The sequence below is a fragment of the Schistocerca cancellata genome, chromosome 3, assembly GCF_023864275.1.
Source record: "Schistocerca cancellata isolate TAMUIC-IGC-003103 chromosome 3, iqSchCanc2.1, whole genome shotgun sequence".
Lineage (NCBI taxonomy): Eukaryota > Metazoa > Arthropoda > Insecta > Orthoptera > Acrididae > Schistocerca > Schistocerca cancellata.
Genome location: NC_064628.1, coordinates 706,620,463 through 706,645,883, shown reverse-complemented (window position 1 = coordinate 706,645,883; position 25,421 = coordinate 706,620,463). Strand labels below are relative to the sequence as shown.

General features: G+C 43.5%; 1 long non-coding RNA gene across 1 annotated transcript in view; it reads right to left on the bottom strand.

The window, feature by feature from the left end:
* LOC126176965 (uncharacterized) overlaps positions 1 to 25,421 on the bottom strand; it is a 525,001-nt gene that overhangs the window by 385,554 nt on the left and 114,026 nt on the right. Inside the window, exon 3 of the long non-coding RNA XR_007535718.1 lies at positions 14,165 to 14,341. This is a non-coding gene — a long non-coding RNA (uncharacterized LOC126176965). The remainder of the gene's footprint in view (positions 1 to 14,164; positions 14,342 to 25,421) is intronic.

Genomic DNA, 25,421 nt, shown 5'->3' with positions numbered 1-25,421 from the left:
GGCGGCAACAGCGGTTATTAATGTACCATCATTTTCACGTGCAAGGTTGATCTTGCACTCACATCAACCTTTGATCCTGCAGTGTTAAACATTTTCATATGTTACCTAGACAAATGTATTTCCCGCATTTCATTACTCTACACCAATTCTTTTTTGTATTGGATTGTTTGGGGGAAGAGACCAAACAGCGAGGTCATCAGTTTCATCTTTTTTGGTACTGCGATTTCACGAAGAGCGAAACTAAGAACAGGAAGTGAAGTGACAGAAGGAATTAAAATTGGGACATAGGTCAAAGAAGCAACAACATATGCAACTAAGAAATAAAAATAAGCATAACTACTGTGACAAAAATGTTTTACGGGAGGAGTATTTTCTCTGATCCATTAAGTAAATATTTGGTGACGTGTTCCGTATCGAGTGTTGTCCTGTATGGTGCTGACACATGGGCATTGCATCAGAGACGGGAAATGGTTAGAGGGTTTTAGAAGAATGGGAGTTGTGAAACGGACAGGTATAATAAGGAATGAGTTTGTGTTACAACGTAAAATGGCTCTGAGCACTATGCGACTTAACTGCTGAGGTCATCAGTCGCCTAGAACTTAGAACTAATTAAATCTAACTAACCTAAGGACATCACATACATCCATGCCCGAGGCAGGATTCGAACCTGCGACCGTAGCGGTCGCTCGGCTCCAGACTGTAGCGCCTAGAACCGCACGGCTACTCCGGCCGGCTACAACGTATGAACGAAGAATAAATAAATAAATAAATACCGGAAGTAGTTAAGAGAAGGAAAGGAAAGCGGCTAGGACGCTGGTTGAGAAGAGACGGCATAACAAAGGGTGCACTGAAAGGAATGGGAACTATGAAGAGAAACAGAGGTAGAAGAAGATAACAGATAAATGATGACAGCAAGGTAAATACGTCATACGCAGCTGCGAAAAGGGTAGCGGAAAACTGTAAGGACTGAAGAATACTGAATTCGCGCTGATGGATCTGCCTAATGGTCAAAACACATCATTATCGGCAAAGAAAAACTGCAGGAAACATAATGAGCGTAAGACAGACTACCGATAGATGGAAATTAACTAATAAAGAAATTTATCGAAGTGTAAAGAACATATAGGAGGTAATGTCTTCAACGGTAAAGCGGAGCTATATCTTTTCTTGGGGCGTATTCAGAAAAAGGATGAGGTTGGATTAAAAAATTAAATATTCAAATAAATCAGATCGGGTTAATCACCGAAATAAAATAAAAGGCTTTAAGGAAATAAAATTCAGAAATCGAAGGTAAAGGAGAGAACATATTTTAAGAATAAGTTAATTGACTTTAAAAGTGGACATATGCAGCAAAAAATTATAAATCAGAACTGGAGAAGTATGAACGGAAGAGGATCGACACCGTACGAAGAAGAGGAAAACTACTGGAGTCGAAGGAGAGAACAACGAAAGAAGAGTAACTGAAATTTGCGCAATTAAAAAAAAAAAAAAGAAGAAGAAGAAAGAAGAAGAGAGAGACAACGACGAAGCATAGCGCCACAGCAAACAGCGGGAGAGTTTCTTTTCATCTTTACAATTATATTTTAAGCTAGTGTGGATTAGTCATACTCAGTGTATCAGTGACAGGCAGGTTTCTGAAATCACGGCAAATAATTAGGTGGCGATACGAGTGCTAGAAGATTTCCTTGCGAGTCAGCGGCCGATGCCGTCAATCGTGCTGACATCCTTCCGCCACACACTGCTTGCTATAGGGGCACCTCCGCCCGCCACGTGACGTCTTTGACTTAATGAAGTCGTAGCTCGACGCCAAAGAGGCGCTCCGCTCCTCTTTGCTTAAAGCACGCTCCAAGTGATGTTCACCAGCCGTGTTTAGCGTTCGACGTCGCCGTCTCGCCCGAGCCTACGGCCACACCCGGACCACCCACGCCTGCCCCAACCCAGTCGACTATCTCCTAACACTTCCATAAATAAGCTGCAGATCTGGAACTATGACGCCGCCACACAGTGAGTGACTGTAGGAGGATACACGATGACTTGGACAGAATTTGTGATTGGTGTAAAGAATGGCAGCTAACTCTAAATATAGATGAATAGGAGAAAGAATCCTGTAATGTTTGAATACTCCATTAGTAGTGTAGCGCTTGACACAGTCACGTCGATTAAATATTTGGACGTAACATTGCAGAGCGATATGAGGTGGGACAAGCATGTAATGGCAGTTGTGGGGAAGGCGGATAGTCGTCTTCGGTTCATTGGTACTATTTTGGGAAGATGTGGTTCATCTGTTAGGGAGACCGCTTATAAAACACTAATACGACCTATTCTTGAGTACTGCTCGAGCGTTTGGGATCCCTATCATGTCGGATTGAGGGAGGACATAGAAGCAATTCAGAAGCAGGCTGCTAGATTTGTTACCGGTAGGTTTGATCATCACGCGAGTGTTACGGAAATGCTTCAGGAAGTCAGGTGGGAGTCTCTAGAGGAAAGGAGGCGCTCTTTTCGTGAATCGCTACTGAGGAAATTTAGAGAACCAGCATCTGAGGCTGATTGCAGTACAATTATACTGCCGCCAACTTCCATTTCGCGGAAAGATCACAAAGATAAAATAAGAGTGATTAGAGCTCGTACAGAGGCATATAGGCAGTCATTTTTCCCTCGTTCTGTTTGGGAGTGGAACAAGGAGAGAAGATGCTAGTTGTGGTACGAGGTACCCTCCGCCACGCACCGTATGGTGGATTGCGGAGTATGTATGTAGATGTAGATGTAGATGTAAATGTCGTTTTAACGCTTCAAGCACGCCATTGCTTCATACTCCAGATCTGAAGAGTCTTAATATTTCAAGTACCAGACCCACTATTAGTCAACGCACAGATAAAATTCCTCACCACTCGATCTGATGAGGCAAAGACAGCATTCATTCATAAGCAATCAAAGTAGCGTGAATTCGTAACTTTATACTGCACATGTTGGAGAAAACATTCACCTCCATCTTGTGAAAGAACTGTTTTGGAAATATACAGCAAGAAAGAACGAAAACTGGAAGCGAGTTATTTTTGAGATAGATGTACTAAAAGGTCGGTAAACTCAATACGACTACCTAAGTACGATCTTCAAATTTAAAAGAAGACGAAAAGAGAAGAACAACGCAGGCGTGTTGTACTTACAAAACACCAAAAAAAGAAACTAGGAAAGATTCAGCTGGAGAAAAACCTCTGATTCAGTTATCTCATTGCATAACATGAACTTGGCGTTCTATAATGTGATCCATGCCGTCAGAGCTTTCAGCTACGTCGTTTCATTTTTTCATTTTCGGGCGATGACAGATCACACGTTATGGAGAAACAATAAAAATATTACCTATTATAGTGCGTATTTTTATTGTAGAACAGAGATAGCCATTACTTTCCCAATTTGTTACGTAGAATTAAAACATTTTTTTTTGTAAAACGTAATAAAATGTGATAAATTATAATTAAGAACTTAATAGAACAGCAACATAAATAAATACGAATTTTTAACTTCGGCGCGTAGGGTCAAGGCTAGGATCTAAAAGATGAACAGGACGCACGTACTTAATTTCACTGCATCCCGTATGTCTGTTTAGTGGCACTATTAGTGAGTACAGCGCAGCTCGCTTGTGCGGAAGTATTCATGCTTAAAGCTTTAATTTTACGGGATTAATTACAGCTGTGCTGGGAGTCGGAGCCTCCCACAAAAAGTCCTACCGGCTGAATAGAACGCCCGTGCTTGGAATCCACTTAGGTGCTGCCAGTTTTTACGTCTATGGCTTTCCTCTGGTACACTCAGCTGTGGGACAAGTGAAGAGCATGTGGTATCCAAGCCACATTGCTGGCTATGATGTCATATCGTAGAGAACTGCCCGGTATGAGATTTGGTGCCAACATGCAAAACGTTCAGTATTAATATTTAATGTTCGACGGATTAATAAACCAATCCAGCAATGATGAAATCTTTACCCATATTGATGTTGTATAATCACTTATTCTCACTAAGTGAAAGTGATTTAAACTATACATTTCTCTCGGAAAATGATAGTCTGAATTTAAGCGACACGGAAGTAAGTACAGAAAATTAATCGTTACTACAGTATTTGTAGCGCTCGAAGTATTGTGATCAGACATCGCGATCATTACAGTGATTTACGAATTTAGACTGGTTCTCACAGAGGACTTATAGCGTTATATTGACAAAGTTTTCCTTTTTTTATATGGAGCAATAAGTAAGGTGGCATCCCATTTCCTTAAAGTCTTTGAACGTTATTACAATGACTGGTAGCACTCCCAAACAATCCACTGACTTCCACTGATTACAATAGCATGTTAGAAGCCGCGATCAACGGAGAAGATTGTCAATGGGACAACGTGATGGTAGCAGAAGATGTAAGGTGAGCGGTCCTCTACTCGAACAAATAGTCAAACACCGAGTGCTGACTGGTAGGATTTACTCTTCCACAAGCAACTTGACGTAAAGGACAAGTAGGGTGCTTGCTTAGTTAGATGCACTAATTTATTGCGGTAGGAAGAGTCCCTGTATCGATCTTTTTCAAACGTAATAGGCTAGTAATTTCATATAATTTTATGAAGGGGGAATGCTATAAGCGGTCTTTCCAAATAGAAAAGAATACTGCCAGATGTAGCTGTGGTATCCCTACTTCCATTTCTAAAGTATTTTATCCAATGTGCACAAGATTTTGATGGCGGCAGCATTAAGTGTCCAATCACTTCAAGTCTCTCTTCTGAAAATTTCACACTGTTACAATTTTGCCGGCCGGGGTGGCCGAGCGGTTCTAGGCGCTACAGTCTGGAACCGCGCGACGGCTACGGTCGCAGGCTCGAATCCTGCCTCGGGCATGGATGTGTGTGATGTCCTTAGGTTAGTTAGGTTTAAGTAGTTCTAAGTTCTAGGGGACTGATGACCTCAGAAGTTAAGTCCCATAGTGCTCAGAGCCATTTGAACCATTTTTGTTACAGTTTTTCCCGCAAGAAAACAAGTGTCTGCTGGACGAGGTCAGGATCTCCAGGGATATGAATATGAAAATCAGTTAACGTCTACATTTCCAAAATCCTTTTGATCACTTCTGTAGTGTCACCAAACGCTCGTTCAGATCTCACTAACTATACGCTGGATATCTATATGTCTAAGAAATGCGAGATCTGAGCGTGGACATCTGATTTACTCCAGCCCCTATCACGCTAACAACCAGGACGAACTGTTGCTGCAGACATGGAAAATGCAGAGCAACATCCTGTACGGCAAGTAGTCATAATGATTTGGTTGATTAGTGTATAATTACGTAGTAATGTTCTATTATTACCATCCGATTTTTTGAAGGATGTGGAAGAACACGCTTTTGTGTGTCTCATAACACTTATAAATTATATGCGTTGATGCCAACAAAGCTGTCAGGGACCTTAGAGATACTAATAAATAACAGGAAACGGACTGTAAAAAGAAAAGTACCGTCCACAAACTTCCTCCTGTTTACAGCAAATCGTATTCTAATTTCAGAAGATAAATAGTTACTCAATTCTTCCCTTTGTTTCCCGGAAGGCGCACGCAACAGCTCACAGAGAGCAGCCTTATAAAGCAGCATATCTTGCCTACTGAAGGCTTCTAAGGGCGCTCGAGTATAAAAGCAAAATAAATATCTGCGGAATTCTCATCGGAATTTTCCATCTTCCTAAACGCTCGACCAAATATTTGCTAACATTAGCAAAGGCTTCAAAGGAAGATCTCAGATGCTGGTGGAACAATCGTAATGGCTAACCGCACCAGACTGCAGTTCCTACTTGAAGCGGTGCTCTCTTCATGAGATGGGACTTGAGTTTAGAATAACGGTCATTCAAAGCCCCTTCTGGCCATTCGCATTTAGCTCACACCGCTTGAGGTAAATGTCAGGAGCCCGTGCTCCGTCTCTTATGACCTCGTCGCGATCGGACGCTAAACGCTACATTTCTTTTCTTCGGGTAATCCGTAACGTATTATCGGTGTCTTCTAGTCGCTCTATGAATGGTGACAAATTTATCTTGAAGTAACGCTTCTTTAGGCAAGTCCCATTCGATCTAAATCTTCTCACCCCAGTTTGTACATAGTAAACTAAGTAGGCTATAAACAGATGGAGTCTGTACCAAATCATTCAGATCAAAATTAAGCAAATGTTAGAGGAACCTAAACTGCGCGCTTTTCAGTTATAAGGAACTAATGGCCTGAAAAGAATACTTTTTAGTAAACATTGTTTACTGTGCTGGTATTATTGTTATTCTACCAATGTTCTAAGAAGTATGTGTTTCACGATGAAGATGACGGGTGCTCAATGACGCATTTTCTCCGACACCATTCAAAATCTTCTCCTAAAATTCCGCTGTGCGAACAGTTCCTTTTTGAGAACCTTGGACAGCTAGGTCCGTATGACTTGGAAGTCCCAGTTTCGCTCCAGTCTCTACCCAAGGTGAAAAATTACCTTCGAATTAAGACGCATTAAACGCATGTCTAAAAGTTCCTGTCGATTAATGCTTCATCTTAGACAAGTATTCTTCAACTACAAACAGTTGTCAACTTCACCGTGCACAAGTCAGAGATGACTGATTTTTCCTTCTGTTAGCGCCACCAACGTCGAGGCGTTAGGAACTTGTTCGATACGAAAAATAAGTAGTTTATGCACAGGTGTCTCGCATTCAAGATCTCATACCACTTCCAACCATTGGTTTCGTATATCCTAATACTCAGTTTAGGATCCGCAACCATCTCTGTAGCTTTGACACTAACGATCTGGGACACTCTGTGTATGGTACAACACTACAATAAATACGTGATGCTTTGTCTCTCTTATGCCCACACTGCATTGCACCTGAACAACCCCTTACTTTTCTTTGTTGTGTTGGTCGATTTAAGAATGGTATTGCGACCAAAACACGTCTTCATTAAAAACTGTGTTCATGCAGAACTACCTGTATTCCAAAACTGGATTTCTTTCAGTATACTGCACCTGTGCAACGCTGCTTGAAAACAAAAAAACTTGTTTGATACTGTGTATAAAATTCGTAGTTTAAAAAACTGAGGGCACTTCATTCATGCAAGTCAGTGAAAATGCCAGAAGATATCAGTTAAAACAATATATACAGAAGAATTATACACATAACTTATTTGAATTATCTTCCATGGAGCGCTCAATAGTTTCTGTCAAGACGGCTGAGTATTTGTTTATCATGACAGTGTTTTCTACAATTGCGACTTGGCGTGGGGCATCTTCAGGCGCCTGAGGAGTTCATCATACAAATGCTCGACGAGATTAACAACTGAGAACAGTGTTGATTTTTAAAATAAGAGTATGTGAAAGGCAAAGACGAAAGCTGTATATTACCCTCCACGTCAGTGATGATTTCATTTAGAGACAAAGTAAGATTAACTGTATGGGGTATGACACAGTAGTTTCATATGAATAATTTCTATGTGTTTCGGATCGCTGTACTACTCGAAGTGCTCGTAGATATCTCCCGCCATTCCGAAGTGGTTAAGGCCTTCCTTTGCTCTTCAAGTTTTTACAACATCGTCATACACTGGAAACGACCCATATTGCAGCTTCTGAAGGTTAGTTTTTCTACGCGACAGTCTCAAGCATTCCATTTACACCGGCGATACCATATTTAATTGTATTCTATACGTTTTTCCCCTCATATTGAGTGTTTGACCTTTCCTCTGTCATCAAAAAAATGGTTCAAATGGCTCTGAGCACTATGGGACTCAACATCTTAGGTCATAAGTCCCCTAGAACTTAGAACTACTTAAACCTAACTAACCTAAGAACAGCACACACACCCATGCCCGAGGCAGGATTCGAACCTGCGACCGTAGCAGTCCCGCGGTTCCGGACTGCAGCGCCAGAACCGCTAGAGCCCTCTGTCATCGGTCAGAGTACATTTATTCTCATCCGTAAATAGAGTCCTCGCAGCATTTCTAGTCTTATCCTCATTAGACAATACCAGATTCACAGCTGAATACCCTCATGAGAGTACTACACGAGATACCTAAGTTTCTGATAACAACAAAACATTTTCAGGAGACGCCTTTTTTAATATGTTTTACTATGCAGATCTTTTCACTGAAACTGGGAATTCCAGACTAGTTTGCTGTCTACTTTGTTGCTTAATCTCTGCCGACAAATATATTTTGCTTAATCTTCAAGTCGTCCAGAAACATCCCTTCTATTTATTGTTATATTCTTTGCCTCAGTTCTGTTCTCTCATGTTCACTCCCAAAAAGTTGAAGCTCAAAAAGATACAGCACACAACACACCGCCGAAGATATCTACGGGTATCATCTGCCGCGTCTATGGGTGACATTTGTTTAGAGCAAAATTTTGAGAGACAGATATCTCATGAGTTTCAGTTAATTATTTTTTCTCTTCTTGTACGGCGTTTTAATAAAAACCTCACCAATCTACCTTTTGTAGCTTTCTAAATACTATTCACAGCTGACAGTTCCCGGCTGCCCTCCATCTCATCCGAAGTTTGTTTCGTTCCCTACAGAGTCCCTAGTTCAAATGAACAGCTTATTTCGCTACTAATCTAATTCCTTTATCTTGTGCACACAAATCTATAGCTAGCCATCCTACGGTGTCTGGCTAAGGGTATTTCGTGTAACACTGTTCCATTCGCATCAGATGTCCGAGAAGAACGACTGTTGGTAAGAGTCCATCTGCCTAATTATACCTTCAAGGTCCGTTAGTAAGATACATGTAGGAGTAAAGAATATGCTGGCTGATTCTTAGAGGGACGTACGATCTCGGGACTTTGCCAGTAAACAACAATTTGATGCACAACGCCTCCCTTGCAGCGTCTGCCACCGGAGTTGAATAAACATCGCCGTAGTGCTTTCGTGCTTACTGAGGGAACCCGTGACGATCATGTGGTATCGATAGGCAAGTTCATAAGTTGGCACTACGAGACACCGACGTCAGCGCCCTCTAGCCGGCGCTGTGGAGCTCTACGATTGTCGCTCCGGATTCATCCCATTTGATCAAGAGCAGACGGCTTGGAAACAACGCTTCAACTTCAGAGGGTATTGGCTTGCTATTGAGACTTTGTACTAGTTACGACGGGTCTAAGGCTTCGCTCATCTTTGCAAAGTTATGTAACCATTTATTAACGTGTTTTTGGCCTATAGTAAACACCTATAATTTTACACGCAGTACCGACGTGTTTCACCTCACCTGCTCCCACTAGCTTCCTTCATTCGGCCAACCTTTCAGTTTTCAGGAGCAGACCTTCCAGGCGGGATGCAAAAGATCGTCTGTACTTCCTCTATCAATGCTACCTGGTCAGCGTCGCAGAGTAGCAGTGCCAAAATTTCGTCGAGCGAGAGTTTTGTTAAGTTACAGCCTTCGTGGGCAGACGTGTTGAAGATTCTTCCAATGAACCTTAGTCTACCCCCACCCCCCTTACTTTGCTACGTTTTATGTGGTCGTTTAAATTGCTTCATACGCACCCTTCCAGATATTGAATGGATGTGACTGCTTTCAAAAATCATTTCGCAAGCGAGTAATCAAACAACAGGTCTTGCCTCAGACTAAAGACCCACTCCAACACCTATTTCTCTTATTTATATACTCCGATATTTGTCTGTAGGCAGAAATTTTCCAATAGTTAGTATAGGGCAGCAGTTCTATTGTCAAATTCCTAGTATGTCCCTCAAGACTATGTTCAAGAACGCTTGAAGACTTCCGATCAGTCTTTCGGTACATTCCAGAATGCACACCTCTACGACAGTAATGGTTTAGAGCAACTGAAAATATTCGGAGCTGGATACGGGGTTCAAGATGATTAGATCTGCAGGAAGGTCTCAGCTCCGTATTGATAATCTTTCCATACTGATCCACACAAAACATCAGCCACGCCGTTACCTTCTTGTATAATATAGCTAACGTAACGGAATGTATGCGCGTCCTCTGTTTCTTTCCATTCAGCGTTATGCTTCTGCGGGAATCGTGTTGACTTGACTTTTTGATATTGCGAGCTTAGCGTGCATCAGGCTGCATTTGTATTTGAAATAAACACTATTTTTGCGCAATTAGTTAATTTCGCCTCCTTGAAGATTATCAAACATTACACAAAAATGTGCATTAATGTCCTTTTGAACATATGCATGTCATCATCCAGCCAATAGTATGGAACATATCAACATGCAACAGCGTCCCGTATTACCCTAAAATGGTAGACTATCATACTTCTACGGTTACCAGTTTCTACACTCGGAACAACTAAGCGCAGCCGACATGCGTATCGAGTAAAATGTAAGTCCGAGGAGCACGTAGGCCAGTAAAGATGCTGGATGTCCTCGTGTTGCAGGTACTCGTCTATCATTTCGGACCTCTGTTGTAGGGAACTATCACCCGTCAGAAGGAACGCAGTTCCACATTTAGCCCAAGGAAGGCGCACATACCTATGATGGAAGTCACCTGCACTGAGCGCAGTAATAATTGAAATGACATGCAGTAGTGTACGAGCTCGTAACATGATACTGGTCAGGTGAGATCTTGGAGATACGGAAGTTCTGATGCTGATGTGACGTGGTTCCCTGTTCCCCTCCCCTTCCACGCCCTCCTTGGTCATGGGAAGTTGGTGCCGTCAGGTCTGTTCCTTTCAACGAAATACGCAAAGTTGTGTCCCAGGTGAGCGCCCGATGAGAATACGGCGAGAGTAAGCAAAACAGTACAAATAATACTACCTGCAGTAGACAATATGCTAAGCGGTGCTTTTGCGTAATGGGACTGCATCTAGTGGGCCGTAGAGCACACAAATCAATCTCCAATCCGACTGCGAACGACGTGGCGCAGTGGTTAATACACTGGACTCGCGTTTGGGAGGACGCCATTTTTACATGATTTCTCTAAATCTGGGACTGTTGCTTTGATAGTAGATGGCGATGTCCTTTCCCACCCTTCTTCAAATTTATGCTCTGTGCTCGTCGTAAATGGGATGCTTAATCCTAACGTTCCTTCCTTCCAAGCTAACAAAACAGTCCCCTGGTTGAAGTGCGCCCAAGAGCTTCCCGTGAGATGTACAGGCAGTTGGAGGACATCTTCGGACACATACAGGAAGATTGCGTTACTGCACTTGGTAGCTACCATCCATGCTGTCGTTGAATGTTTCCTCCCTCCTGCAACGTTGCCAAGACCGGTGAAATGGTGCCACCTATGATATGCGACCATGAACATTTCGGGATGATTGTTGGCACCCTCTGAGCTGGCAATGACGCAACCGCAGGCAGTACTTCCCATATATGCGGCTTACTGAACACCTGGCTCTTGACACTCATGTCAAGTACATCCAACTACTGTTCGCAAGAACTTTGCACACGTGGACGGAGTCATACTAAGTGGTCTCGTCATGGCGTGACATGTAAACGATGTACTTCTGTGTTGTCATGTCATAATTTATTCCACAAACTTCGCCATGGCGCAGTGCTTCGTGGATCCCCACGATCCCTTTAGTTATGGAGGCAAATGCCATATTGTTGACTACCATAAACTGCTGTTAAAATATACTTATTTATTTAGCGACTAATTTCACTGAGAAAGAATCATCTGTTACAAATTACATCTGACACAACAGGTATAACAATGACGTTTTTCCTGTCAGATTCAAAGCCAATGTATCCGGCAGAGATCTGACTGCATTGTACCACAAAGTGCTCAGCTGGGTTACATCCACCATTTGACCTATCAATTTCAAACCTTTTCGTTGAAAGAGAAATGTAACACGTTAGTACATGAAACTTTCTGGCAGATTAAAACTGTGTGCCGGACAGTCTCGAACTCGGGACCTTTGCCTTTCTCGGGCAAGTGCTCTACGTTAGTACATGTTATCACGTATTACTATGCGCCGTGCACTCTAGAATCAACGAGTGATCAATGATTCAGCGAATATAAGCTGACGGAAACTGAAAGTGCCATGAACACCTTGAACAAATGCTACCGAAGTTACACTCAAGTTTTTGCATGACTGTGAGATTTGTTGATTAAAATTTCATCCTTATTCGAGGCTATTTTTCAATACTTTTAGTACAAAAGAAAGCTCTTTTTACAGATGCCGCATAACTTTCTGACTCCTGGAATCATGACGCGGGCTGCTATTAGATATGAAAACATTGGTCACTGAAATAAGGCTAAATGCCGGCCCTTATGTGGCAGTAATAGTTAACTCTGTTGTCATTCACACCATGACCAGAGTACCAAATGACGTACTGGAGCTGAATAATGCAAGTCCCCTCAAAGCCGTTGACACCACACATGCCTTGAAGAGTTACGGACCCTTGACAATCCTGCCCGGTCCCCGGGACTGTCACCCACAGAAAATGTCTGGCTTGCGATGGAAAGACATACACTTTCATCCCGGCCTCCATCCAGCAGCTTTGATGAACTGACACAGCTGTGTTTCAGGCATGGCAAGAAATTCTTCAAGATAACACACAGAGGCTGCTTGGTTCCATGCTGCAACAAGTACAAGAGTATATTCGTGCCTGTGGGGTCACACCTCATACTGATGTTGATGATGGACAAGCATCTACATCTACGTGATTACTCTGCTATTCACAATAAAGTGCCTGGCAGAGCGTTCAATGAACCACCTTCAAGCTGTCTCTCTACCGTTCCACTCTCAAACTGCGCGCGGGAAAAACGAGCACTTAAATTTTTCTGATGAAGCCCTGATTTCTCCTATTTTATCGTGATAATCATTTCTCTCTACGTAGGTGGGTGCCAACAGAATGTTTCCGCAATCGGAGGAGAAAACTGCTGATTGAAATTTCATAAGAAGATCCCGTCGCAAAGAAAAACGCCTTTGTTTTAATGATTGCCACTCCAATTCACGTATCATGTCTGTGACACTATCTCCCTTATTTCGCGATAATGCAAAACGCGCTGCCCTTCTTTCTACTTTTTCGATGTCATACGTCAGCCCCACCTGATGCGGATCCCACACCGCACACCAATACTCCAGAATAGGGCGGACAAGCGTAGTGTAAGCAGTCTCTTTAGTAGACCTGTTGTACCTTCTGCCAATGAATTGCAGTCTTCGGTTTGCTCTACCCACAATATTATCTACGTGATCGTTCCAATTTGGGTTGTTTGTAATTGTAATCGCTAAGTATTTTGTTGAATTTACAGCCTTCACATTTGTGTTACTTATCGCGTAATCGAAATTTAGCTGTTTTCTTTTAGTACTCATGTGAATAACTTCACACTTTTCCTTACTCAGGGTCAATTGCCACTTTTCGCACCACACGGATATCTTATCTAAATCATTTTGCAAGTCGTTTTGATCATCTGATGACTTTACGAGACGGTAAATGACAGCATCATCTGCAAACAATCTAAGACGGCTACTCAGATTGTCTCATATGTCGTTAATATAGATCAGGAACAATAGAGGGCCTATAACACTTCCTTGGGGAGCGCCGGATATTACTTCTGTTTTACTCGATGACTTTCCGTCTATTACTACGAACTGTGACCTTTCTGACAGGAAATCACGAATTCAGTCACACAACTGAGGTGACACTCCGTAGGCGCGCAGTTTTGTTAGAAGACGCTTGTGAGGAACGGTGTCGAAAGCCTTCTGGAAATCTAAAAATTTGGAATCAATTTGACATCCCCTGCCGATAGCACTTATTACTTCATGAGTGTAAAGAGCTAGTTGTGTTTCACAAGAACGATATTTTCTGAAACCGTGTTGACTATGTATCAAGTGACAGCACTTTCGAATGGTAAGAAAATTTAATGTAACTCTTCAGGCTTTCCCGGCGAGATCTTGACATGTGGAATAATCGGGTCAGAGGGCGCTGGGTGCTCTCTGAGCATAAATACTGGACAAGATCCTCCAATACGGCAGTCTCAGGTAGCACCTGAAGAAGGCAACGAGTTACGTGGCCGAAATATTGTGCCAGAGCGACACAAACATCCGGCAGTAGACTCGATTATACCACATGTCAGAAAATTTAATGATTTGGTACTAATTATGTGGTGAACATCTTCAAAAAGTTTGATGAATACTGGACTGATGCTTAATGATGTAACTACTTTAACAGTAATTTACATGTGTTTTCTCATTTACATGAAGATCTGCACCAGACAGTGGAGGGTACTCACGTTGGTGTGCGGCGGCATGAAGGCGGTCCTGGAGTGAGGCCGCGGCAGCACGGGCATGACGGGGGCCGGCGCGGGCCGGTAGTAGCCCATCACCTGCGTGCACGACGCCTGCTGCATCGTTCACCTCAACTTCCTGCTGCTACTGCTGCTGCTACTACTGAAGGGTCGCGCCGCAGCCTGCAACACCACACAAAGCACATTGCTAACGCCGCCTGACACAAGTCACACACATGGTATACACTGAGGTGGGATAGCGATATGAGCATATACAGGTGACGGCAGTATCGCCTTCACAAAGTAAAAAGGACGGTACATTGGCGGACCTGTTATTTGTACTCAGGTGGTTCATGTGTGAAGGTTTGAGACGTGATTATGGCCGCACAACGGGAATTAACAAGCTTTGAACGCGGAATGGTAGTTGGAGCTAGACGCATGGGACATTCCCTTTTCGAAATCGTTAGCGAATTCAATATTCCGAGATCCACAGTGTTAGGGGCTCCGGAAAGGCTCAAAATCATGAAAAGTTCAATTTTTACTTTTTTGCGTTTTCTGAATCTGCAGACTATTACCTTTAATAGATACATAATTTGTTCAATTCCCAAGACTACAACTATTTTTAAATTTTTTTTGAAATGTGTTCTACATGGGCGTGACCCACTGTGGCGCTGTTAAACTGCTGTCAAATGGTGTTATTATTAACGTCCGTGTTCATCAGGTACATTTTAGTGATGTGAGGTAAAGTATGTGTTGTGGCTAACCTGTGATGGTTCAATATATATCGCTGGTGTGATTGTCGATTGTTTCATGTTTATTTACTCTGTCGTTATCTCGAAAATATTTGTAATTAATTCTGTTTCTTGAGTCTCTGTTTTGTTGATGTATAATAATGAGTAAAAGTAAAGTTGCTGTTGCGACTTTCAATGATGGCAACATTGTAAGGTGCAAGGTATTTAGAAATATGGGAATGAAGATAGGTTCTAACATGGTACGAGCGATGCTTGCTTTAGACAAGGAACGCTTTCGGGCTGCAGGTAGGGCTGTAAAGAGTCTAGAAATACAAGCAAGAGTAAACAGGAGGAGGAACAAGAGGAAGCTGGAGGAGGAGTTTGCAGAGGATGAAGATAATCCATCCTATGGACCTGGAATGCACTAAAAAGTTAATCCAATCTTTGTCGCTCGATTCCCAAAACTTTTATTTTCTCATACTAATTACATGTTTTCTAAGGATCTTCCAAACATATTTGTTTCAAACTTTCAGTAAATGTTACACAGTACCTTCTGCATAATTTAACACAGCCTTTTTGCAAAAAACTGTATATTTTTGAATATATAAATAAAAAATTGCAAAAAAATGTTGTGAATTTTCATTACAATTGAAAAAAAATCATCTTTAATAACTGAACTAAAATTTTGTAAAATCCCTGTGTTAAGTTGTAGCCCATATTCCAATAAATAATCTGTAAAAAGTTCAACTTCCTACCTCAAATACTTTGTGAGGAAAGATGTAATTTATAAGCGTTATTTTAACATTGCAAGTATAGGGCGTTCCGGAGCCCCTTAAGAGAGTGCCGAGAATACCAAATTGCAAGCGGCAACGCAGTTCCGCCACCTCGAAAAACAAACAAATCCCTATTCATCTGCATCTCAATCTACGTGACGCTTGCGACCTCGCTACACGACAAACTCATTCCAGTATCGTCACCAGGAACATTTCATAGACATGGCTACACTATTCGTCCCAGATTACAATATTACTAACATCGTTTTTACAAGAATCACCATCCTCGCTTTGATTCGCGAGGCAAACAGAATGAGGCACCACTAACTCTGAGCTCCGTAGCTAGTATATACAATACAAACATTGTGTGCCTCTCAGTCAGGTGTAGCAAACCTTGTAAGCTGACGTCCATTCTAAATTTTGAAGTTTGTTTTACTCAAGCTCATTCTCAGTCGATCTCAAGAGGGACATCTTCCTACCACAGAAAAATCTGAGTTAATTTTTGGAAATCGAACCTAGTATCTCCACGTCAGTTGTTAGTGACGCCAATGATATTTAATCATTCAATGATTCTAATCAAAGTCCTTAGTTATCTAAACAGAAAAGCTGGACGTCAATAATCGCAGATACAAACTCTCAAGTTAATACGGAACGTAGTTTATTGCTGTCCAAACAAACCTAGGAAACTCATTTCTGTGGACTAAATGCCTTGTCCCATTTACTCTCTGCTGTACAACGTTTCTACTGCTTTTCTGTCTAGTTATGCACTTGCTTCCCTCGAGAAGACTTGAGAAAGCGACCCTCGTTTCTCCTTCATGATTAACTATAATTCCGCCTACCATTCTCGATGTCACCAGAGCCTGAGAACTCAGAATGCCCACAACTTTACCGTCTGCTCTCCTTACCCAGTATAACGCCGACACTGATATCTTCACTCCTTGCCAAACTCACTTTTTTGAGTCCCACGCAGTTTCCAAATAATCGTTCAGTATTTAGCCTTTCGACAATAACCATTTTAGCATTCGGAATGAACGTTTTTCTGTCTCAGAGATGGAAACTGTTTTTGGGATTGCCCTCTCCTCTGCTAATTACTTCTATTCTCAATTCAGCTTCCTAGCACGGGCTTTCTGGCCCATTACTTAAATTGTACTCTCATGGGAGTTTACATTCATATTACGGAAAACCATTTATGTTTGGTGCAGGCCAGGATTTCACGAATGCGGCTCGAAACCAACCGTCCTCATGTTAGGGAAATCTACCATTCGCTAATGATTGTAAACAACATTGCCAATCCTTGGTGTGGAATGACTATCCGCAGTCCAAAATTGTTGTGGCTTTCGTGGTCACTTGCTGAGACATTGCCTGTTGGCTTCTGTCTCGGTTTCTTTGGCCTAAGAATGCGAGACAGAAGCCAACAGGTAGTTGCAATTAGTTACCAACATTCTCTATGGCGGGAAGTTTGCAAAATATTACGAACGGTAAAATTTCTACCACAGTTATTAAACCATCAGGAATGGGTGCATTTCAAGTGACTTCCCTTTCATTTTCATGTTGTGGTGTACTGAGATATCACGCATGTAAAGTTTGCGACAGTTGGTACCAGAAGTACTGTTGCTGTCTGTCCGCAGCAAGAACATCGCTGCGCGTAAACCAATAACGCTGCCCGCGAGAATCACACCCCCCTGGAGCGGTGGCTCCACCAGGAAGAGAGATGCGCGCTTAAGTAACCGTGCACGAGCAGAAGTTGTCAGTTGCAAGTTTTAAGTAAGTCCGAGTCTTGCTAGAGAGTTCCTGCAGAACGTGTGTCGTGTCTTCGAATCGTCGAGTGAGACAGAAACGGTGGCGGATAGATAGACAGCGGTTAGTCTTCGGTAGAAACAGAACAGTGAATAGAATTATCGTGTATGGACAAAGACAGCCTGTTTAGAGATTTGACTGAGTACAGATAGTTTGGAAGTTTTCTTTGAATAGTACATACAGACGGAAGATTCGTTTTCTTCCGACTTTAGTTCAGAGAACATTATTTAGTTTGTGTTCATGGAATTGTGGTCAACGCATGAGAGGCAGTATTTTTCAGCGGCAGCGAGATTTTCATCAAAGTGGACGCCCCTCAGCCCACAACACATGTCTCTGGCATTTTGCTGTTCACAAACACTCGAAAATGTCTGTATAAGCAGAAATTAGTTGTGTGACTAGCAAGAAGTCTTAAGAAATATTACAGCCTAACTACGAGAATGTCGTTGTTGTGATGGTCTCCATTCCGAGTACTGGTTGATGCAGTTATCCATACTGGTCTTTCCCGTGCAGATCTCTTGATTTTTGCGTAACTACTGCAACCTGCATCCTTTTGAACCTATTTCCTGTAGTCATACCTCGGTCACCTTTATTAACTTTGATGCCCACCCTTTCCTCCATTCCCAAACTGACAATTTCTTGCTGCCTGACGATGTGTACTGTCATCCTGTCCCTTCTTTAAATAAACTGTAGAACAGAATTCTTTTCTCGCCAATTCGATTCAGTACCTCTGCATTATTTATCCGATCTACACCTATGCTCATACATTCTCCGCAAGCGAATACGTGTTGTATGTCGGAGGGTACCTTGTGCCACTGCTACTCATTCCACTCGAAAACAGAGCGAGGAAGAGCCAGCTTTCTAGATGCCTCCGTACGAGCCCTAATTTCTCTTGTCTTCACGGTCTTTGCGCGAAATGCACATTGGCGCAGCAGAACCGTTCTGCAGTAAGCTGCAAATGCTTGTTCTTTACTTTTTCTCGATAATGTCTTGCGAAAAAAACTTCGGTTTGTCTCCAGGGATTCCCCTTTGATCAATGTACCGATAACAAATCTAGCAACATGCCTCCGAACTCCTTCGATGTCTTCCTTTAAGCCGACCTGACGGGGATTCCAAACACGCGAGCAGTATTCAAGAACTGGTGTTCTATATGTGGTCAGCTTTGTAGCAGAGCTGCACTTTCCTAAAAGTCTCCCAATAAACCGAAGTCAATCATTCGCCTTTCCTAATACTGCCCTTGCGTGCTCGTTCCGTTTCATACCGCTCTGCGACGTTGCGCTTAGATATTTAATCGAATTGATTGTGTCAAGCAGCACACCTTTACTACTGTATTCGAACATTACGGGATTGTTTTTCGTACTCATCTGCATTAACTTACATTTTTATACCTTCAGAGCGAGCTGCCATTCATTACATCAAATATAAATTCTAAGTCATCTTGTTTCTTTGTACAGTCACACAATGACGATACCTTCTCTTATACTACAGTCATCAGCAAACAGTCGCACATTGTTCAAAAATGGTTCAAATGGCTCTGAGCACTATCGGACTTAACATCTTAGGTCATCAGTCCCCTAGAACTTAGAACTACTTAAACCTAACTAACCTAAGCACACCACACACATCCATGCCTGAGGCAGGATTCGAACCTGCGACCGTAGCAGTCACGCGGTTCCGGACTGAAGCGCCTAGAACCGCATGGCCACCTCGGCCGGCCGCAGATTGTTGCAAACGCTAATCGTCAGATAACTTTGCATATAGAGAAAAGGAGTGGTCCTATCATACTTTCTGGGGCAGTCCTGACGACACTTTTGTCTCTGATGAACAGTGCCGTTGAGGACAACGTACTGCGTTCTATTGCGTAAGAAGTCTTCGAGTCACATATCTGCGAACCTATTCCGTATGCTCGGACCTTCGTTAACAGTCTGCTGTGAGGCACTGTGTCGAATGCTTACCGGTAATCTAGGAATATGAATTCTGCCTATTCCCCTTCATCTATGATTCGCAGGATAAAAAGGGGCAAGCTGAGTTTCCCAACAGTGGTGCTTTCTAAAATCGCGTCGGTGTGTGGACAGAATCATTCCTGCCTCAGGGACGTTTGTTATATTCCAAGTTAGAATACGTTCAAGAATTCTGCAGCATACCGATGTTAAGGATAGGGGGTCTGTAATTTTGCAGCTCCATTGCTTTAGCCTTCTTATATACAAGAGTCACTTGCAGTTTTTTCCAGTCGCTTGGGACTCCCCACCTAATCTTCAGCATTCTTCTGTATCGCCACATACCTAGAGCTTCTATTCTCTTCTTGCCAGAACTGTTTATTGCTCGCGCTTCTCTTCCGTGTAAGGCAACGCTACAGACGTACCTTCAGAAAGTGCTTCCTAACATTTAAAATTGTATTGGATGTTAACAAATTTCCCTCTTCGGAAGTACTTTTCTTGCTATGACCACGCTGCATTTTACATCATCTATACTTCGTCCACGCCGGCCGCTGTGGCCGAGCGGTTCTAGGCGCTTCAGTCAGGAACCGCGCTGCTGCTACGGTCGCAAGTTCGAATCCTGTCTCGGGCATGGATGTCTGTGATGTCTTTAGGTTAATTAGGTTTAAGTACTCCTAAGTCTAGGCGACTGATGACCTCAGATGTTAAGTCCCATAGTGCTTAGAGCCATTTGTATACTGTCGACCAAGTAACAACGCTCATCTAAAGATCTTAGAAACCGAATGTTGTAACAGACAAATTCGCTGCCACTCTATCGAATGTCCACACAAAATCTCGATTTGAAAACTTGTAACTAGAAACAATCGACGCTTTCCTTCATATGAGACACATAATAATCAGCTTTTGTTTGGACTGACTCCATCTGCACATTACAAAAACGAAATTCCGACAACGTGCCAAAATATCAGACAAAATGCATCTGACGGCTCTTAGGTGAAAGACGCGGCATGTTATGTACATCGCTGGAAAAAGAATTGCAACACTAAGAAGGGGTTGTTCGGCATAAACGAAAGTTGGTAGGCGTGTTTCTACATCTGAAAGATAATGTCTACTCAAATTTAGTACCAGTTGCATACGAGTGGCGCTAGTGGCGTCACTATGATGATGCAAATCAGGTATGCTTTAAATACATGCTGTAGCGGTCGTGAGGGTTATTTGCCTTTGAGACTGTACGTGCCACCGGCCGGAGTGGCCGAGCGGTTCTAGGCGCTCCCATAGTGCTCAGAGCCATTTGAACCATTTTGAACCTGTACGTGGCGAACTCATGTTAGTCAAGAATGCTTTAAGGCGACAAAAGCGCCATTGTCAGCACCCCACTGAGTTTGAACGACGTCATGCAATAGGGCTACGAGAAATTGGATGTTTCTTCTGCGACACAGCAGAAAGACTTGGCAGTAATGCAGCCACTGTACATGATTGCTGGCAGCGATGATCACGAAAAGGTACGGTCACAAGAATACCGGGCTCCGGACGGCCACGTGGCACTACCGAGAGGGAAGACCATCATGTTCGGCGTAAGGCTCTGGCGCATCGTACTGTAACTGCAACAGAAACTTGAGCAGCAGCTGCCACCACATTGACGCAACGAACTGTTACAAATCGGTTAGTTGAACAGCTCTGAGCTAGATGCCCTGTAATGTGCATTCTACTGACCCAAAACCACTGTCATTTGCGACTTCAGCCGCGTCAAGCGAGAGCTCATTTCAGGACAGGGTGAAGGTCTGTGATGTTTTCTGATGAAAGCTTCACCTGCCTCGGTGTCAGCTAATGGCCTTCTGTTGGTCAGAAGGAAGCCAGTTCAGGGCCTGCAACCAACCTGTCTGCGTGCTAGACGCACTGGATCTACTCCTGGAATTATGGTCTGGAGTGCGATTTCGTTATCCCGCGCATCCTGACTGCATATTTGTACATCAGTCTGGTGACTCGACATGTTGTGCCACCATTCATGAACAACATTCCAAAGGGTGTTTTCCAACACGATAACGCTCGCCCACTTTTTGCTGTTGCAAGCCGTCGTCTTCTACAGAGTGTCGACATGTTGCCTTGGCCTGCTCGATCATCGGATCTGTCTCCAGTCTAGCACATATGGTACATCATCGGAAGACTACTCCAGCGTCATCCAAAACCAAAGCCGGCCGCTGTGGCCGACCGGTTCTAGGCGCTTCAGTCCGGAACCGCGCTGCTGCTACGGTCGCAGGTTCGAATCCTGCCTCGGCAACGGATGTGTGTGTTGTACTTACGTTAGTTACGTTTATGTAGTTCTTAGTCTAGGGACTGATGACCTCAGATGTTAAGTCCCATAGTTGTTGTTGTTCTTGTGGTCTTCAGTCCTGAGACTGGTTTGATGCAGCTCTCCATGCTACTCTATCCTGTGCAAGCTTCTTCATCTCCCAGTACCTACTGCAGCCTACATCCTTCTGAATCTGCTTAGTGTATTCATCTCTTGGTCTCCCTCTACGATTTTTACCCTCCACGCTGCCCTCCAGTACTAAATTGGTGATCCCTTGATGCCTCAGAACATGTCCTACCAACCGATCCCTTCTTCTAGTCAAGTTGTGCCACAAACTCCTCTTCTCCCCAATTCTATTCAATACCTCCTCATTAGTTATGTGATCTACCCATCTAATCTTCAGCATTCTTCTGTAGCACCACATTTCGAAAGCTTCTATTCTCTTCTTGTCTAAACTACTTATCGTCCACGTTTCACTTCTATACATGGCTACACTCCATACAAATACTTTCAGAAACGACTTCCTGACACTTTAATCTATATTCCATGTTAACAAATTCCTCTTCTTCAGAAACGCTTTCCTTGCCATTGCCAGTCTACATTTTATATCCTCTCTACTTCGACCATTATCAGTTATTTTGCTGCCCAAATAGAAAAACTCCTTTGCTACTTTAAGTGTCTCATTTCCTAATCTAATTCCCTCAGCATCACCCGACTTAAGTCGACTACGTTCCATTATCCTCGTTTTGCTTTTGTTGATGTTCATCTTATATCCTCCTTTCAAGACACTGTACATTCCGCTCAACTGCTCTTCCAAGTCCTTTGCTGTCTCTGACAGAATTACAATGTCATCGGCAAACCTCGAAGTTTTTATTTCTTCTCCATGGATTTTAATACCTACTCCGAACTTTACTTTTGTTTCCTTTACTGCTCGCTCAATATACAGATTGAATAGCGTCGGGGAGAGGCTACTACCCTATCTCACTCCCCTCCCAACCCCTGCTTCCCTTTCATGGCCCTCGACTTTTATAACTGCCATCTGCGTTCTGTATTAATTGTAAATAGCCTTTCGCTCCCTGTATTTTACCCCTGCCACCTTCAGAATTTGAAAGTGCTTAAAGGCCATTTAAACCATTTTCCACAACCAGCATTAACCGTCCCTGCATTGACCGGTCAGGTGCAACAGGCATGGTACTCCATCCCATAAACTGACATATGGCACCTGCAAGACGCAATGCATGCACGTAGGCGTGCTGTCGTTCAACATTGTGGTAGTCACACTTATTAATAATGTACCAGCATTTCATACATGCAGTTGCTTATCTCGCACTGGCATTAATCTGTGATCTTGCAATGTTAATCACTTACATGTGTTTCCAAGACAAATGTATTCCCGAAATTTCATTCCTATACACTAATTATTTTTTGCTCTTATAGGCTCTTTTTCCCGCAAATGCAATAGTGAAACACAGGTTGGTATGGCAGAAACCCTGTAAAGCTAGTAGACGTTCAATCGTACGGGCTTCGCTAAACCGGACAGGGGGCGAGCAACCGGTGCATTTTTAAGTGCGGCCCGCGCTCGTAAACCAGCCGGGGCAGGGAGCGGCGAGGCGCCCCGTAATAAAGAGCGCCGCGGCGGCGGCCGGGAGCTTCGCTTTAATTCCCGCCCCGCCCGCCTCACCGACAGACACATCTCGTGGCGCAACAGGTGAGAGCGGGTCGCCGAAGGCCAGCGGATAAATGCTGCGTCACGGCAGCCCAGCCGCGGACGCCCTCCGCTATCTTTAATCTTACTGACGGCGCGCGCATCGCTATCGCACTAGTTTGCACCGCCCGTTACGTAAACAACTCACGCGAAACTCTTCATTCTGATGCAAAATTTCTACTTGTTCTGTAAAGTACGATAGTGAGAAAACGAGCCAACAGACGGTACATTCAAGTGGTTTGGTCTTCTCTCAGATCACTGGTTTCGTGCAGTTTTTCACGCTAGTCTGTCCTGTGCATTACCACTGCAGACAATTTTTTTTCGTCAGTCTTCTGACTGATTTGACGAGTCCCGCCACGAATACGTCAACTTTTCAAAAAAAAAAAAAAAAAAAAAAAAGAAGATGGTTCAAATGGCTCTGAGCACTACTTCTGAGGTCATCAGTCCCCTAGAACTTAGAACTACTTAAACCTAACTAACCTAAGGACATCACAAACATCCATGCCCGAAGCAGGATTCGAACCTGCGACCGTAGCGGTCGCGCGGTTCCAGACTGTAGCGCTTAGAACCGCTCAGCCACCCCGGCCGGCATCGTCAACTTTGCCACCCTTATATCAGAGCAGCATTTGCAACCTTCGTCTCAATTGTTTGCTGGGTGTATTCCAAAGTCTGCCTTCCTCTACAGTTTTATCCCTTGCAGCTCCTTCTAGTAACATGGAAGGTGTTCCGTAATGTCTTAACGTATGTCCTACCATTCTTCTTGTCACTGTTTCCCATATATTCCTTTCTTAACATATGTCCTACCATTCTGTCACTTCTTCTTGTCACTCTTTTCCATATATTTCTTTCCTCGCTGACTTTTCGGAGAACCTTTTCCTTCTTTATCTTATTAGTTCACAGAATTTTCAGCATTCTTCTGTAGCACCACATCTCAAATGCTTTGTTTCTCCTCTTTTCCGGTTTCCCACAGCCCATGTTTCACTACTGTGCAATACCGTGCTTCCAACGTACATTCACAGAAATTTCTTCCTTAAACTAAGGCCTTTGTTTTGTACTAGTAGACCACTCCTGGTCAGGATAGCCTTCTTTGTCAGTGCTAGTCTGCTTCTTATGTCCTCCTTGCTCCGTCCGTCATGGGCTATTTTGCTAACATCAGACTTTAAACCTGGGCAGAGTACAAGTGTGTCCTCACGCACAATGCACCGAACACTCGTAACGATGGGCCTCCGCAGACGACGGCCCATGCATATGCCACAGTTAACACCACGACATCGGCAACTACGACCGAAATGGGCACGAGATCATCGGACAGGACGTTGGAGCAGTGGCAGATCGTTGCATGGTCTGACGAATCACGGTACCTTCTTCATCGTGCCGATTGGAGGGCGCGAATCCGTCGCCTTCCAGGCGAACAGCTCCTTGACACATGTACTGCGGGACGGAGACAAGCTGGCTGTGGCTCCACTATGCTCTGGGGAACATTCACATGGGCGTGGGGGTCCAGTGGAGCTCGTGCAAGGAACCATGACGGCCAAGGAGCATCGTACACTGGTTGCAGACACATACAGCCGCTCATGACGATCGTGTTTCCCGACTACAGTCGCATTTCAGCAAGATAATGCGCCATGTCACAAGGCCAGGAGTATGATGGAGTGGTTCGAGGAACGCAGTGGCGAGATCCAATTGATGTGCTGGCTCCCCCAACCCGCCAGATCTGAACCCGATCGAAAACATATGAGATGAGATTGAACGTGGCGTCAAAGCCCATCGTCCCCCTCCCCAGAATTTACAGGATTTAGTTGACTTGTGTGTGCAGATGTGGTGCCAACTCCCTCCAGCGACCTACCAAAGCTTCTTTGTTTCCATGCCACGACTCTTTGGCGCTGTTATCCGTGCCAAAGGTGAACATACCAGATATTAGGTAGGTGGTCATAATGTTCTGGTTGACCAGTGTACATATTTAAATTAATCATAGAAAAGCAAGGTTGAATTCAGAGCCCTGTTGCTGGCGGGTTGCAGTAATGGCTCTGAGC